Source organism: Dendrobates tinctorius, unplaced genomic scaffold (assembly GCF_039654945.1).
Source record: "Dendrobates tinctorius isolate UK_male_01 unplaced genomic scaffold, ASM3965494v1 ptg000046l, whole genome shotgun sequence".
Lineage (NCBI taxonomy): Eukaryota > Metazoa > Chordata > Amphibia > Anura > Dendrobatidae > Dendrobates > Dendrobates tinctorius.
In genome coordinates this window covers 47,878,100-47,894,989 of record NW_027361714.1, presented here as the reverse complement: position 1 = coordinate 47,894,989, position 16,890 = coordinate 47,878,100, and positions in this window count along the sequence as shown.

Sequence of the window (16,890 nt, the reverse complement as noted above, 5' to 3'; positions counted from 1 at the left end):
AAAAGTTGACCAGCGATTTCTCATTTTTACAACAAAATTTACAAAACCATTTTTTTAGGGACCATCTCACATTTGAAGTCACTTTGATGGGTCTATATGGCAGAAAATACCCAAAAGTGACACATTCTAAAAACTGCACCCCTCAAGGTGCTTAAAACTACATTCAAGAAGATTATTAACCCTTCAGGTGCCTCACAGGAACTAAATCAACATGGATGGAAAAAATAGACATTTTAATTTTTTCAACAAAAATGTTTTTTCAGCATCAATTTTTTCATTTTCACATGGTCAATAGGATAAAATGGATCCTAAAATTTGTTGGGCAATTTCTCCTGAGTACACCGAGGCCTCATATGTGGTCATAAACCACTGTTTGGGCACACGGCAAGGCTCGGAAGGGAAGGAGTACCATTTGACTTTTTGAATGGAAAATTAGCTCCAATTGTTAGCGTACACCATGTCGCGTATGGAGAGCCCCTGTGTGCCTAAACATTGGAGCTCTTCCACAAGTGACCCCATTTTGGAAACTAGACCCCCCAAGGAACTTAACTAGATGCATAGTGAGTACTTTGAACCCCCAGGTACTTCACAAATGATCGGTAAATATGAAAAAGTACTTTTTTTTCACAAAAATTTTCTTTTAGCATTAAATTTTTCATTTTCACTTGGGCAACAGGATAAAATGGATACTAAAATTAGTTGGGCAATTTCTCCTGAGTACACTGATACCTCATATGTGGTCATAAACCACTGTTTGGGCACACGGCAGGGCTCAGAAGGGAAGGCACGCCATTTGACTTTTTGAATTGAAAATTAGCTCCAATCATTAGCGGACACCACGTCACATATGGAGAGTCCCTGTGCGCCTAAACATTGGAGCTCCTCCACAAGTGACCCCATTTTAGAAACTAGACCACCCAAGGAACTTATCTAGATAAGTTGTGAGAACTTTGAACAACCGAGTGTTTCACTAAAGTTTATAGTGCAGAGCCGTGAAAATAAAAAATCATTTTTTTTTCCACAAAAATGATTTTTTAGCCCACAATTTTTTATTTTCACAAGGGTAACAGAAAAAATTGGACCCCAAAAGTTGTTGTCCAATTTTTCCTGAGTACCCCAAATGTGGGGTGAACCACTGTTTGGGCACACGTCGGGGTTCAAAATGGAAGTAGTGCCGTTTTGGAATGCAGACTTTGATGGAATGGTCTGCGGGCATCATGTTGCATTTGCAGAGCCCTTGAAGTGCCTAAACAGTAGAAACTCCCCACAAGTGACAACATTTTGGAAACTAGAGCCCCCAAGGAGCTTATCTAGATGCCTGGTGACCACTTTGAACCCCTATGTGCTTCACAGAAGTTTATAGCGCAGAGCCGTGAAAATAAAAAATCCTTTTTTTTCCTCAAAAATTATTTTTAGCCTGCAATATGTTATTTCCACAAGGGTAATAGGAGAACTTGGACCCCAAAAGTTGTTGGCCAATTTGTCCTGAGTACCCTAGTACCCCAAATGTGGGGGGAACCACTGTTTGGGCACACGTTGGGGCTCGAAAGGGAAGTATTGCCGTTTTGAAATGCAGACTTTGATGGAATGGTCTGCAGGCGTCATGTTGCGTTTGCAGAGCCCCTGATGTGTCTAAACAGTCGAAACCCCCCACAAGTGACCCTAATTTGGAAACTAGACCCCCCAAGGAGCTTATCTAGATCTGCGGTGAGCACTTTGAACCCCTAAGTGCTCACAGAAGTTTATAACGCAGTGCCGTGAAAATAAAAAATCATTTTTTTACACAAAAATGATTTTTTTAGCCCCCATTTTTTTATTTTATCAAGGGTAACAGAAGAAATTAGACCCCCAAAGTTGTTGTGCAATTGTTCATGAGTACGCTGATGCCCAATATGTTTGGGTAAACCATTGTTTGGGCACACGTCGGGACTCGGAAGGGAGGTAGCACGGTTTGACTTTTTGAGCGCAAAACTGGCTGGAATCAATGGTGGTGCCATGTCACGTTTGGAGAGCCGCTGATGTGCCTAAACAGAGGAAACCCTTCAATTCTAAGTCCAACCCTAACCCCAACACACCCTTAACCCTAGTCCCAACCCTAACCATAACACTGACCACAACCCTTACCCCAACACACCCTAACCCTAATCCCAACCCTAACCATAACCCTAACCACAAGCCTGACCTTAATCCCAACCCTAACCCCAACACACACCTAACCCTAATCCTAACCCTAATTCCAACCCTAACCCTAATTCTAACCCTAACCCTAACCCTAATGGAAAAATTAAAATAAACACATTTTTTTAATTTTATTATTTTTCCTTATCTAAGGTTGGTTTCACACTAGCGTTTTATCGTGCAGCACATCGTGCGCTATCAGGCACACGCGCAATGGTCCCCTATCTTTAAAATGGGGTGTGCAGTGTCTAGCGATTGCACACGCTCATCAACGTTTTCGTGCGCTGCGCATTTTCCAGGTGTGCGCCCAGACGCGCTAGATGCTACATGTTGCATTTTTTGTTCTGCCCAACCTCGTTAAAAAATCGCATGCGCGCGTGTGCGCATGGAATGTGCAAAAAAATAACATTACAGTCTATGTGTTCGCTGGCATGCGCGTGGTCGTGCGTTCATCAGCGCTTTTAGCACGCATGCGATTTTAGAGTAAACAATGTCTAGACAATGGTTTAAACCACCCCCTACACAATCAACATTGTTTGGGAGGAGTGAAGAAAAAAGGTGTCTGCACGGTCAGACCACTCACTCTACAGACAGCCTGGAATAGACCAGACAGCCTTGAACAAAGAAGAGCCTCAACTTTGGATACAAGCTGCATCTGCCAAAATGTGAGTATTCTTCAACATAATGTCTGCCTGTCCTTTCAAATTTATTATGCAGTAATGTTTTTTTTTGTTTAAATTCCAGCATGTCTTCTGGATCGGAATATTCTCCATCCCAGCAAGAACAGGCCCAAGCAGAGCGCCAGGTGAAGATTTTGCTGTCTTTGGGTAAGTATAGCTACCTCTACAAATGTGTAATATTTTTTTATCTTTACAGACATCGTCATCGAACCCGGCAAGTGAGGCGGAACAGCGGGAGCAGCCTACCCAAGTCCTGGCGAGAAGACGTAATGTAAGTATACAGTCTTTCAATGTCCCTTTTTTTTTATTTATTTTTTCTCTTCCTTTTTTCTATCCTTTTTCATCTTCTCTCTTGCTTCTTTTATTTCTATTTTTCTATCTTTTTCATTTTCCAAAATTTCCAAGATTCTAATTTTTTTTTTCTAGGTTCCACAACGGGATGAAGACATTTACTTGGACAATGAACACCTGATCCACCTGGTCCAGGCGCATGTCCCGTTGTGGGACAGCCGTAACCAGCAGTACAAGGACACTGTGGTGGCCTGGCAGCTCTGGAATGAGGTGGCCGCAGCGATGATGGATGGTTGGGACAGCGCCTCTCCAACTTCCAAAAAAGCGTTTTGTAAGTATTTCCATGCTCTTTGATGCCGCATTGACACTTGTTCCTGATGATACTGGTGTGTTTCTTGCAAGATATGTTCTTGCAGGAAACACACCAGTGTCCTCAGGATCAACACTGACTGCATTGTAATGTTGGATTGATCATGCTTTTACTCTTGCTGCTGATGATACTGGTGTGTTTCTTGCAAGATATATTCTTGCAGTAAATACACCAGTGTCCTCAGGATCAACAGTGACTGCATTGTGTATTGTAATGCCGTATTGATCATGCTTTTACTCTTTCTGCTGATGATACTGGTGTTTTTCTTGCAAGATATATTCTTGCAGGAAACACACCAGTGTCCTCAGGATCAACACTGACTGCATTGTGTATTGTAATGTTGGATTGATCATGCTTTTACTCTTGCTGCTGATGACACTGGTGTGTTTCTTGCAAGATATATTCTTGCAGGAAACCCACCAGTGTCCTCAGGATCAACAGTGACTGTATTGTAATGCCATATTGATCATGCTTTTACTCTTGGTGCTGATGATACTGGTGTGTTTCTTGCAAGATATATTCTTGCAGGAAACACACCAGTGTCCTCAGGATCAACAGTGACTGGATTGTGTATTGTAATGCTGTATTGATCATTCTTTTACTCTTTCTGCTGATGATACTGGTGTGTTTCTTGCAAGATATATTCTTGCAGGAAATACACCAGTGTCCTCAGGATCAACAGTGACTGCATTGTGTATTGTAATGCTGTATCAATCATGCTTTTACTCTTGCGCTGATGATACTGGTGTGTTTTTTGCAAAATATATTCTTGCAGGAAACACACCAGTGTCCTCAGGATCAACAGTGACTGCACTGTGTATTGTAATGCTGCATTGATCATTCTTTTACTCTTTCTGCTGATGATACTGGTGTGTTTCTTGCAGGATATATTCTTGCAGTAAACACACCAGTGTCCTCAGGATCAACAGTGACTGCATTGTGTATTGTAATGCTGCATTGATCATACTTTTACTCTTGCTGCTGATGATACTGGTGTGTTTCTTGCAAGATATATTCTTGCAGGAAATACACCAGTGTCCTCAGGATCAACAGTGACTGCATTGTGTATTGTAATGCTGCATTGATCATGTTTTTACTCTTGCTGCTGATGATACTGGTGTGTTTCTTGCAAGATATATTCTTGCAGTAAACACACCAGTGTCCTCAGGATCAACAGTGACTGCATTGTGTATTGTAATGCTGTATCGATCATGCTTTTACTTTTGCGCTGATGATACTGGTGTGTTTCTTGCAAAATATATTCTTGCAGGAAACACCAGTGTCCTCAGGATCAACAGTTACTGCATTGTATATTGTAATGCTGCATTGATCGTGCTTTAACTCTTGCTGCTGATGATACTGGTGTGTTTCTTGCAAGATATATTCTTACAGTAAACACACCAGTGTCCTCAGGATCAACAGTGACTGCATTGTGTATTGAATTCTTTTGTGATGCCGCATTGAATGTTTGCTAAGTTCACTCAGGTGTGTGTGATGATACAGATGTTGCCATCAGTGCATTGTATAACGTTTTTTATTTGTTTTTTCAACAGTGAACAAAGTCCGCACAGGTTGGTGCTCGATGTAGGACCGCTTCAACACTGATGTTCGTGCTGAGGGACAGGTTTGCAGTGGTTCAGCGGCAAGGACCAGAACAAAGTACCGCTATCGTCACGAGTTGGCATTCCTAAGACCGATCCTTGCCACCAGAGCGTAAGTATTATAATTTTTTTCTTTTTAATAACCTGTGTTTTTCTATTCCACAGCTGATGCTTCTTGTAAATGCATGATAGTAGTTTTTCTTTTCTTTCCACAACACCTGGAGCAGCACCCTGCAACCTGTCCCTGGAGCGGTCCTTCATCGATCGACCTCGGACCCGTCCCAGCCATCGGACAGCCAGGAAGCATCTTGCAGGTCAGCAACACAGACAACTGGTGACCAGGAAGCTGGTCAATCAGGTGTTCCCCTGTCCGAGGTCTCTGCCACTGGTTATGCGGGCACTTCCCACCAACGGCAGAGGGCCTCAGACAGGCCTGTCTTGCCTGAGTTCAGGCACTTGAGCGAGGCCTTCCATGCCAGCCTCAAGTCGCTGTCAGACAGAGTGGAAAGCGGTTTTTCACTCATGGAACGCAGTTTTACCCACATGGAACACCGCTTCCACTCTGTCAACCAGCGCCTTGACCATCTGGAGGCCGACCTCAACAGACCAGCGCATCACTTTTTCAGTAAAATTGAATGGGGCATGGCAGAACACCTTAGTCCTGAGCAACAGCTAAGTGTGTTGCAGGCCTGCAACACTGCGTACTTGCAGGTTATACAGCAGAATCGGTACGTGCAGCAGTCAGTGATGTCATTTCCAACAGTGCCACCACTGACTCGCTACACCTCACTACTGACTTCTGCTGCATACCACTGCATGGCCACCTGCATTCCTAGTCAAGCCTGACACTACTACATCACTCCAATGCCGAGTGCTGCTGGACACTCCACCCCTGCCACCACCATGGCAAGCGCTGCTCCTGTCTGGAGCACCACCACTGCCACTGGAGCACCATCGTGGAGGACTGCCACTGCCGAACCTGCTTGGGCCACCGCCACCTACTCTCCTGTTCGGAGCACCGCCACCACTTTGCCATCTAGGAGCACCGCCACCACTCCTCATCATTCAAGGAGCACCACCACCACTCCTTATCATTCAAGGAGCACCGCCACCACTCCTCATCATAGGAGCACCGCCACCACTTCTCCTAGGAGCACCACCACCACTTCTCCTCCTAGGAGCACCGCCACCACTTCTCCTCCTAGGAGCACCGCCACCACTCCTCATCATAGGAGCACCGCCACCACTTCTCCTCCTAGGAGCACCACCACCACTTCTCCTCCTAGGAGCACCGCCACCACTTCTCCTCCTAGGAGCACCACCACCACTTCTCCTCCTAGGAGCACCGCCACCACTTCTCCTCCGAGGAGCACCGACAACACTTCTCCTTCTAGGAGCACCGCCACCACCACTTCTAGAACCCCTTCCTCAACTTCCAGCCTGTCCTCGTCTCTCCACACCCCCAAAGTATCCCAATCTTCCCCCAAACGTCATTCACAATACAAAATTTTATTTTTTTTTGTTTAAAAATAAATGTGCAATTCTGCTTTCACAAAATACGGTTTCATTAATGTGTCTTTCGCTGCATACACACACTGCACCGTACACTTTGCGTTTTTGACACCACATGGCTCCATTACTGACACGTTTCTTGTGTCAGTCTTGGAGATATGTGTAGTCAAAAACACAAATGTATGACTTGTATTTTCACCACCAGTCTCTTCAGTCTGCTAATATTGCACAGACTGATTAGAGCAGGGTTCCCCTACTCCAGTCCTCAAACCCCACCAACAGATCATGTTTTCAGGATTTCCTTTGTATTGCACAGGTGAAGCAATTATCACCTGAGCAATACAAAGGAAATCCTGAAAACATGATCTGTTGGTGGGCCTTGAGGACTGGAGTAGGGGAACCCTGCTCTAATAAGTCTGTGCAATATTAGCAGACTGAAGAGACTGATGGTAAAAATACAAGTCATAGATTAGTGTTTTTGACATCACATAGCTCCATTACTGACACATGTTTCTTGTGTCAGTCTTGGAGATATGTGTAGTCAAAAACACAAATGTATGACTTGTATTTTCACCACCTGTCTCTTCAGTTTGCTAATATTGCACAGACTGAATAGAGCAGGGTTCCCCTACTCCAGTCATCAAGGCCCACCAACAGATCATGTTTTGTATTGCTCATGTGATAATTGCTTCACCTGTGCAGTACAAAGGAAATCCTGAAAACATGGCCTGTTGGTGGGCCTTGAGGACTGGAGTTGGGGAACCCTGGAATAGAGGATGGTGTTGAGTGCAAGGCATATTTATTATTACCTTGCCAGGTATCCTAAAAAGTTAATTGACTATGGTGTTTTTTACCATCATCATTTAACTATTTGTGAGACAAGGCAAGGGGATTCTAGATATACCTTGTAATTAACCACATCCTCTATTCAGTGTGTGTGGAATAAACTGATGACATGATGGGGAAAATACACGTCATATGTACAATACCCTGGCCTTGTATCATAACTATCACACCTGGGCAGGTGAACACACATGAGTTTTAACCTACAGCATCGCTTCAGTCTGCATATATTTCAAGCAGACTGTAGCGATCCTGCAGTTTAACTCACATGTGTATTCTCCTGCCCATGTGTGATAACTTTCTGAAGTCAGGATGCGTTAGTTTGGGCGTCCTCACTTCCGCATGACACCAGGCCTGGGTATTGTAGAAGTTGCTATAAACTTTATTATGTCTCCAGTCTGTGTTCAAACTCAAGCCACAGTGATGATACTACAAATAATATTTATAGTCTCAGGGTCATGTGTCATAAAGAGTGACGGATGCTAGTGCATCCCCAAATCACTATTTGTAACATCAGGCCATGTGACACAAATATTAGTTGCATTATCTCCACCGTCACTGAAATTGAACACAAACTGTAGAGATGATAAAGGTCATACAACTTGTGTGTGTGCATGTATAGTCACCTGGTCAGGAGTACTAGTAAATTCATGATGCATAAAACACAGCATCATGAATTCACTGGTACACTTGGCCAGTTGATTATTGTATTGGAGTGTAAAAAGACAGAATGCACTTGGTACAGGTATCAAAACAGGTTTTTATTATTAACATACACACAAGAAAACATTTTTACACCATTTGATCTTGCCATTCCACCCGTCCTCCATCTGAGCTGAAGTAGGCTGCAAATTGGTCCCTCATTTGGCCAACTTCAAAGGATGACCTGAAAGGGTGCTGATAAAATTCAGGCAATGGGTTAGGAGCTGCATCATCGAGTTCAAAGTTCGGGTGCTCGCTAGCCATCACAAAATTATGTAGAAACACACAGGCCTTCACCACCTCATCCACTGTTTCCAGTTTCAAATTAATGGCTGTGCCGAGAATGCGCCATCTGGAGACCAGTATACCAAAGGCACACTCTACAGTTCTTCTTGCCCTGGTCAGCCTGAAATTAAAAAATTTTTTAGTGTGGTCCAATTCCCGGCTGGAGTAGGGTTTGAGCAGGTTTTGGCACATCTGGAATGCCTCATCCCCAACCATTACAAATGGCTGTGGTGGACCTTCGGTGTTGGGAAGAGGCCGTGGCATGGGGAAATTGAACTGGTTGCCATACAACCTCCGGCCCATGTCCGAGTACTTAAAAGCCTGGGAGTCATTCCTACTGCCAAAATCCATTAATGTCCACAGCAACAAACATACAGTCTGCATCCAAAATGGCCATGAGTATTGTATAAAAGTACTTTTTGTAGTTATAGTACTCAGATCCAGTTCTTTTTGGTTTGATAATCCGGAGGTGTTTCCCATCCACCGCTCCCAAACAGTTTGGGATATTGCAGACTGTCTAGAATTTTTCTGCTATTTCCATCCACTTTTTGGCGGTGGGCAGGGGCATAAATTCAGGTCAGAGAACGTTCCACAAAGCCCAGCAGGTGTCAGCAACAATTCCAGACAAGGTGGAGATTCCAATCCGGTACTGAAAGTGGAGTGAAGAGAGGGTCTCTCCAATAGCCAGGAATCTGGGAAACCAAGAAAATACAAAAATTAATATTTATGTAAATGGATTTAAAAAAAAAAAAGGCATAAAAATAAATCTGCAGCCTTTTGTTTACTACATGGCAGAACAATAATTCTGCCAGATTTGGAATAGTACATGTCACAACAAAGAAAATTATACAGGCATTGGTTTTGCAATACTACGTACCGTAAGGTGACCAGGAGCCGTTCCTCCGGAGGAATCGCACAACGGAGCTGTGTCTCCTGTCTCCGGATGGATTGTTCAACACGAGCAAGTAAATACCTGAAGCTTTGTTGCGACATCCGGGTATCATCTGTAAATTTCTCCGGGTTTGCCTGGAGCTCGCTGTAGAGGGTGTGGTATGCTCCACGGCTTTCCCGGAGTTCAATAATGTGGATGTATCCACAAACGCCGCTGCTGCCATCTTCGCTGTCTCTCTCTCTCCTATTGTTGATTGCAAGTAACTGCATAAGCCTGAGCCATCCTGATGTCCAGATCCAAGTTGAAGTGAAAACTCTTCCAGCGCAGATCCATGTTTCACAAAGGCAAATGCAAGCAAATGTGAAGAATTCAGCTGTAAACAGGGTCTATATAAAGAATTCCCATTACACACGCCCACTGCTGTCCCATTGGTGGAGTCTGTTGCAAGAATTTTGCAAGGATTTTCCTTTTGTGAAATGTGACACCTAGGACAACTCATGCGCATAAAAAGCACAAACTCATGGAAAACGCTTGAAAACGCATACAAACGCTGCGTTTTTTTGTCGTAATGCGCATGATGGTGCATGCGTTTTTTGCATGCGTTTCATGTGCGCTCGTAACACTGCGCAAAACGGCGCAAGTGTGAAACTAGCCTAAGGGGGTGATAAAGGGGGGGTTTATTTACTATTTTTTATTTTGATCTCTGTGATAGGGTCTATCACAGTGACCAAAATGAATCAATAGGAAAAATCTTCCTATTGTTGCCAGGTGCCAGAAAAAGATGGCGGCACCCATGGGGGAAGGCCTGGAGATGGAGGGATACCGAGAGCGACACTGGGAGCTACTGGGGGGGTGGAATCGGATGGCGGGGGGAGCGGAGGACAGAAGGGGGAGCGGAGGGCAGAAGAGGGGAGCAGAGGACAGGACGAAGGGGAGGAAATACTGACGGAGGCAGCAGATAGCGGCCGTCAGTCGGTGGCTGCAGCAGATCGCAGTCTCCAGCCATGGCTGATGATATTGCAGCATCGGCCATGGCTAGATTGTAATACTTCTCCAAGTTTCATTGGTGAAATATTACAATTGCTCTGATTGGCTATTTCACTTTCAACAGCCAATCAGAGCGATCATAGCCAAGGGGGGGCAAAGCCACCCCCCTGGGATCAAGTACAGGTTCTCCTGTACCTGCAGGTCGGGTGACATTTCAGTGACCCCGGTCACCCGACCCGCAGGAACGCGATCTCACCATGATGCCACATAAAGATGAAAGAAACCACAAAAGCCCGCCCATAGGGCTTTACCAGATATAATAAGTAAAAATTGAATTGTTCAGGGTACTCACCCTCAGAGGTTGTGTAACGCCACAACTACGAAATACGCTCAATCCCATATAATGAAGCTGCAGCAGGAGGGTGTAGACAGACAGCGTCTGCTTCCATTACTCAAAGAGGAGATCCCAAAAGGAAAAAAAAAAAAAACACCTGGTTCCCGCACTGCTATACTTCAACCCTCAAATGGAGGAAATCCAGTCGATTCTAGGAGTAGGTTCCAATATCAATGCTTTATTTCATGCTACATACAAAGACAATGCGTTTCGAGGTCCATTCCATGACCTCTTCCTCAGGTCGGATGTACAAGGATCAAGTATTGAAGTATAGCAGCACTGGAACCAGGTGTTTTTTGTTTTTTTCCCTTTTGGATCTCCTCTTTGAGGCATGATGCCACATAGGCGTCACAGGTCGGATTGGCACCGACTTTCCTGACGCCTACGTGGCGTCACAGGTCAGGAAAGGGTTAAAAAAACACAATAGAAACAGATTAAAGTGAACTAAAGGATAAGACAATGACTAGAGAAGACAAGATCATCAAGACGGACTCACAAACTCCTTACTTAAAATGCTAATGGGTCACTAAATTATAGAGCCTTTTCTTTCTACATCAATCCCTGAGTGGCTTCCAGTGGTTACTTATAGGTGACTAGTATAAAGTAAATTAAAGGCTTTCTTTATCAATGAGCGAATGTGTTCAGAAAATATTCACGAATCTCAAATTCGGCATGAACAGCACATTCGGATTCATATTCGCTTTCATGAACATTTTTACTCAAAGTCGACAAGAGTCGGTCACAGTTTGATAAATCATTGCGTTTCCACTAATACTTTTGAATGACTTTTGCTAGGATAGTGGTGCTGTATGATGAGCAGGGGAATGTGTTTGATGAGGGGAGGGGATGTGGAGGGGTTAAAGGGGCGTCTGAAGAGATTACAGGAGCGGTGTGCACTTTTTTATTTTTTCTTAACTTTATGTGTGTTGACTCTGGCATAATGGGAAACCCCATTAGCTACTCCAAATCATTGGTGCTAAAACTGTGTTTCAGTAACAAATCAGAAGGCCAGATTTCCACGTAAAAATCGCTTGGCCTAATATAGTGTTGCAGCCACTAGGCACAATTAGCTGCTCCAAATCATTTGTGCTAAAACTGTGGTTCAGTGGCAAATCAGGACAGATATCCACGTAAAAATCACTAGGCCTAATATAGTGTTGCAGCTACGAGGTGCAATTAGCTACTCCAAATCATTTGTGCTAAAACTGTGCCTCAGTGTTAAATCAGAAGGACAGATTTCCATGTAAATATCGTTAGGCCTAATATAGTGGTGCAGCCACGAGGTTCAATTAGCTACTTCAAATTCGTTTGTTCTAAAACTGTGCTTCAGTGGCAAATCAGAAGGCCAGATTTCCACACAAAAATTGGTAGACCTAATATAGTGGTGTAGTCATGTGGCCCAATTAGCTAATCCAAATCATCTGTGCTAAAACTGTGTTTCAGTTGCAAATCAGAAGGACAGATTTCCACTTAAAAATCATTAGGCCTAATATAGTGGTGCAGCCACGAGGCCCAATTAGCTACTCCAAATTGATTGTGCTAAAACTGTGTTTCACTGGCAAATCATAAGGCCAGATTGCCCCTTAAAAATCGTTAGACATGACAGTGTTGTTCAGGCACACTATCTAAGAAAATAAATAGTGATTGTTCATTTAGTGACAGGTGACTGGCAGCTGTGGTCCTAAGGTTGTGAAACAGCAGGGTACAAGAGGGGTGCTTACGACATGAGTGGGAAAAAGCAAGATCTTGATGGAAGGGGGAATAGTTTTAGTGTTTGACGTGTACATGGGTTAGGTTAATGAGAGCCCAACTGAACAAATGCCATCTCGTCCTTTCCAAAGACCACTAACAACATCTGTTACTGGCAGGCCTCCTCAACTTCCTTTCTTTTGCAGCCACACAGTGGTACGCCTTGTAGATGAGGCTCAGAAAGAGCATGTGCTGCAGTGGATGGCAAGCGCTGCATCAATTGGCCTCTCCTCCTCCACCACCTTAACATCACACAAAGTACAATCATCAGAGGTGGCACCCCAATCACCCTTATTTCTCCCTGCGTCAAACCTTTCCAAACGCCTAACTGACTGCGGGGAACTCAACTGAGCCGTTCTGAAGAGCTGGTCACACATTGTATTTCATGGGCATGAGTGGTCTGCTCCAAAGAATCACAGAATCAAGGGGAGGAAAGCATCTTCACCAATGCCCAAAATGTTTTCATGTTGTATTCGGGGCTGGATGAAGTAGGGTCTGAGCAGAATCTAGATCCTTGTCACCAGATGCTAACCACCAAGGGTGGAGGTGATCCTAATGAGACTCAGATACCAGTGGTGCAGCTGACTGTACTGTGGTGTCAGGGTAGGAAGAAGAGGAGGGTGACATTCAGGGTGAGGAATGTGAGAACAGAGAGGATGACAATGAGGTTGTAGATCCCATTTGGTTTGAACCCAGAGGTATGCAGCTTGGTAGCTCAGTAGAGGAGGCAGAGGAGGTGGAAGATGAGGTTACGTTGCGGCTTCCCACATAGACATGAAGTAATGCAACCACCGCTTGCGAGTGTGCAGTTCGCATGGGCAGCAAGTGTTACCTAGCCTGGGGGTTTTTTGAGACTGCAAAGGATGGCCCAACACATGTTATCTGTCAAATTTGTGCAAAAACTCAGAGGCAAGAATTGCAATAATTTGACAACTACATGCATGAACCGGCACATACATGATCAACATACCTTAGTGTGGGAATCTCACTGCGCTAAAATGCAGACTGTTATGATTAGGTAACCGAGGAGGATAACAGGTGAAAAGGCGAGGCAACCAGATAACCAGAGCGGTTGGTAGCTTAGCCGATTGCAGACCCCTAAACTGACAACACAACTAGAATTATCCGTGGGACGTACCTACGATGCCCTAGATGCCTCGGTACAGCCAAAGAATTAACTAAGCCTAAAGCGAGAAAGGGGAAAGCTAAACTACCACGGAGTAGAACCCCAAAGGAATAGATAGCCCCCGAACATATATTGCCGGTGAGAAAAGATGAGGCACAAACACAGGCAGAAAATAAAGTAAGCAAATGATGGGGCCCAAACTGTCTAGATAGAATAGGATAGGAAAGGATACTGTCTGCAATCATGCAAAAAACTCTAAGAAAAACTCCAACACGTCAGATATGCAAAAATACTGAGGCCACACGACCTCTCCCAAACTCAATCAGAACTCTGGTGTAACTGGATGCAAACAAAAGATACTGATATAACAGGGGATTAGAAATACTGCAAAGACTGACATAAGCTGAGGCAAATGAAACAGAGTGCAGAACAGGTCCCAGCAGGGAACCAGGCCGGATTCACACCAGCAAGGCAGAAATCAGAGAAAAGCAAAAAATGGATCAAATGCAAATAGATTCAAGCAGACAAATAACTTATCTGAAAGATGCAGGACGAAGCAGGAGGCAAGCAGACTTCCAAAAGCTCAGGAAGAAAACCAAATCACCGGCAAGAGCTGAGGGAAGGTTGCTCAGCTAAATCACTTCAGTCTGTAACACCTGACCTCCAATCAGCCTGCTCAGGTGATTGACTTCTGTCAGCCAGACCAGCTCCATTACCAGCAGCAACCACCAGAGGGAGCCCAAACTCAGAAGCCAGGTCAAAAGTATCCACAACAGCGGACTAGCGGGCCTCGCCAAACACCGACTGTCCCATCAAACCCATCTGCTGCTTCTATCTCATCTGTCACCATTCCAATTGTTCACACACAGGTCTCCAGCCGCAGAAACTACAGTTGTTTACCCACCACAGTTGGCGTGAGTGAGAGTCAGTCAGCTGTGACTGCTGCTTTTGTGTCACCTATCACAATACATGTTTCTCAATCCACTGTAACATCTCCACCTACACCTCACTCACAGTCCAGCAGTTTGTCATGTTCTCTGTACTCTGCCCTCTCTCAGCACATGACCCGCAGTTGTGGTCATGTAAAAGAATGTTTCCTCCTACACATTGCATTTTTAAGAGCTTGAACTCCACCATCTCCAATCTGTTGGTCACGGAAATGCAGCCTTTCTGCCTGGTGGATACAGACGGTTTCTGAAAGTTGATGGCCATCGCAGTCCCCCAGTACCAGTTGCCCAATTGCCATTATTTCTCAAAGAAAGCTGTGCCTGCGCTACACCAGCATGTCGCCGACAACATCACAGCTGTTCCCCGTTCCCTTAAAAATTCTATTTCTGCCAGGGTGCATTGCGCCACTGACATCTGGATGAGCAAACATGGGCAGGAGTGTCACATCTCGCTGACTGGGCACTGGGTGACTCAGGTGGTTGTGGGGGCAGGCGGTCAAGAGGCTGCTGTCACGGGCATGTCATATGCTGCAGACAGTAGTAGAGGGGTTACAAGGACACTAAACTTCAGGAAGGCAAATTTCCAATGGATGAGAGATGATCTTGGAGCAATAAACTGGGACGATATCTTGAGACATAAAAATACACAAAGAAATGGGAGACGTTTATTAGCGTCCTGACTAGGACCTGTGCACAATATATACCGTATGGGAATAAACATGCTAGAAATAGGAAGAAACCACCATGGTTAAATAGAGCTTTAAGGGGCGCAATAAGTGACAAAAATAAAGCATTTAAAGAATTAAAGAAGATTAAATAAATTATGTAAAAAGCAAATCAAGGCAGCAAGCTTGAGACAGAGAAACTCATTGCCAGAGAAACTAAAAATAATCCCAAAATATTCTTTAACTACATAAATAGTAAGAAACTAAAAAATGATAGTGTTGGCCCCCTTAAAAATAATCTGAGTAAAATGGTGGATGAGGATGAGGAAAGCCAATATGCTAAATTACTTTTTTTCAACAATATTTACACAAGAAAATCCCATGACGGACAACAAGATCAGTGATAACAAAAATTCTCCATTAAATGTCACCTGCTTAACCCAGCAGGAATTAAGGCGGCGTCTAAAACTCACTAAATTTGACAAATCCCCGGGCCTGGATGGGATACACCCCCAATTACTGCAGGAATTAAGTACAGTCATAGATAGACCATTATTTTTAATCTTTAAAGATTCCATAAGAACAGGGTCTGTACCACAGGACTGGCATATAGCAAATGTGGTGCCAATATTCAAAAAGGGGACAAAAAACTGAACTTGGAAATTATAGGCCAGTGAGCTTGACCTCTATGGTGGGTAAAATCTTGGAGGGTTTTCTAAGAGATAGTATACTGGAGTATCTGAAGAAGAATAACCTCATGACCCAATATCAACATGGGTTTACAAGGGACCGTTCCTGTCAGACTAATCTGATAAGTAAGGATGAGCGACTTTGCCTTTTTTAGGGTCGAGTCGGCTTTCATGAAACCCGACTTTCGCAAAAGTCAGGTTGAACGAAATCAGCCGACTATAGGGAAAAGTCGGAGGCCGACTGAAACACGAAATCCAGTGCAAGTCAATGGGGAAGCAAAGTCGGCAGGGAGTGGAGGGCAGTAAACACACCTACAGTGCCCATTTCAATGCCAAAAACATCAATTCTTATTACTGAAGCTTGTCAACCTTAATTTACTTCATAATAATAGTTACGCATTGAAAACTGAGGGTTATTTGGCTAAAGTTGTGGGGGGTAGGGCTGGCTCCATGTTTTCGTGTGCCCTGGGCCAAAGAGTGTCAGTGCGCCCCTTTAACACATGCCACAACTCATGATGCTCCTATGCGGCACAAAAATATAGGTATAGTACAATGACAAATACTTCACTGCTTGCATGACATGACTGATCTATTTTTAATTGTACAATAGCTCAAAAAAAGGACAGTATATTACTCCATACAGTATTATGGCCACCACATTGTGCGCCATACAGAATAATGAGCCCCATATATTTCTCCATACAGAATTATTGGTCACATATAATGTTCCATACAGTATATGATGAGCTCCACGTAATGCTACAGTATATAATGGTCCCCATGGATGATGCTCCAGTGTCTTATGGGCCCAAATAATGCTCCATATATAATGGGCTCCATTTCTAATGCTCCAGTGTATAATGGGCCCAGTAAATGCTGCTCCAGTGTCTGATGTCCCCCATTTGGAATGCTCCAGTATATGATGGGCCTCATGGATGATGCTCCAGTGTATGATGGGCCCTAATAATGCTCCATATAT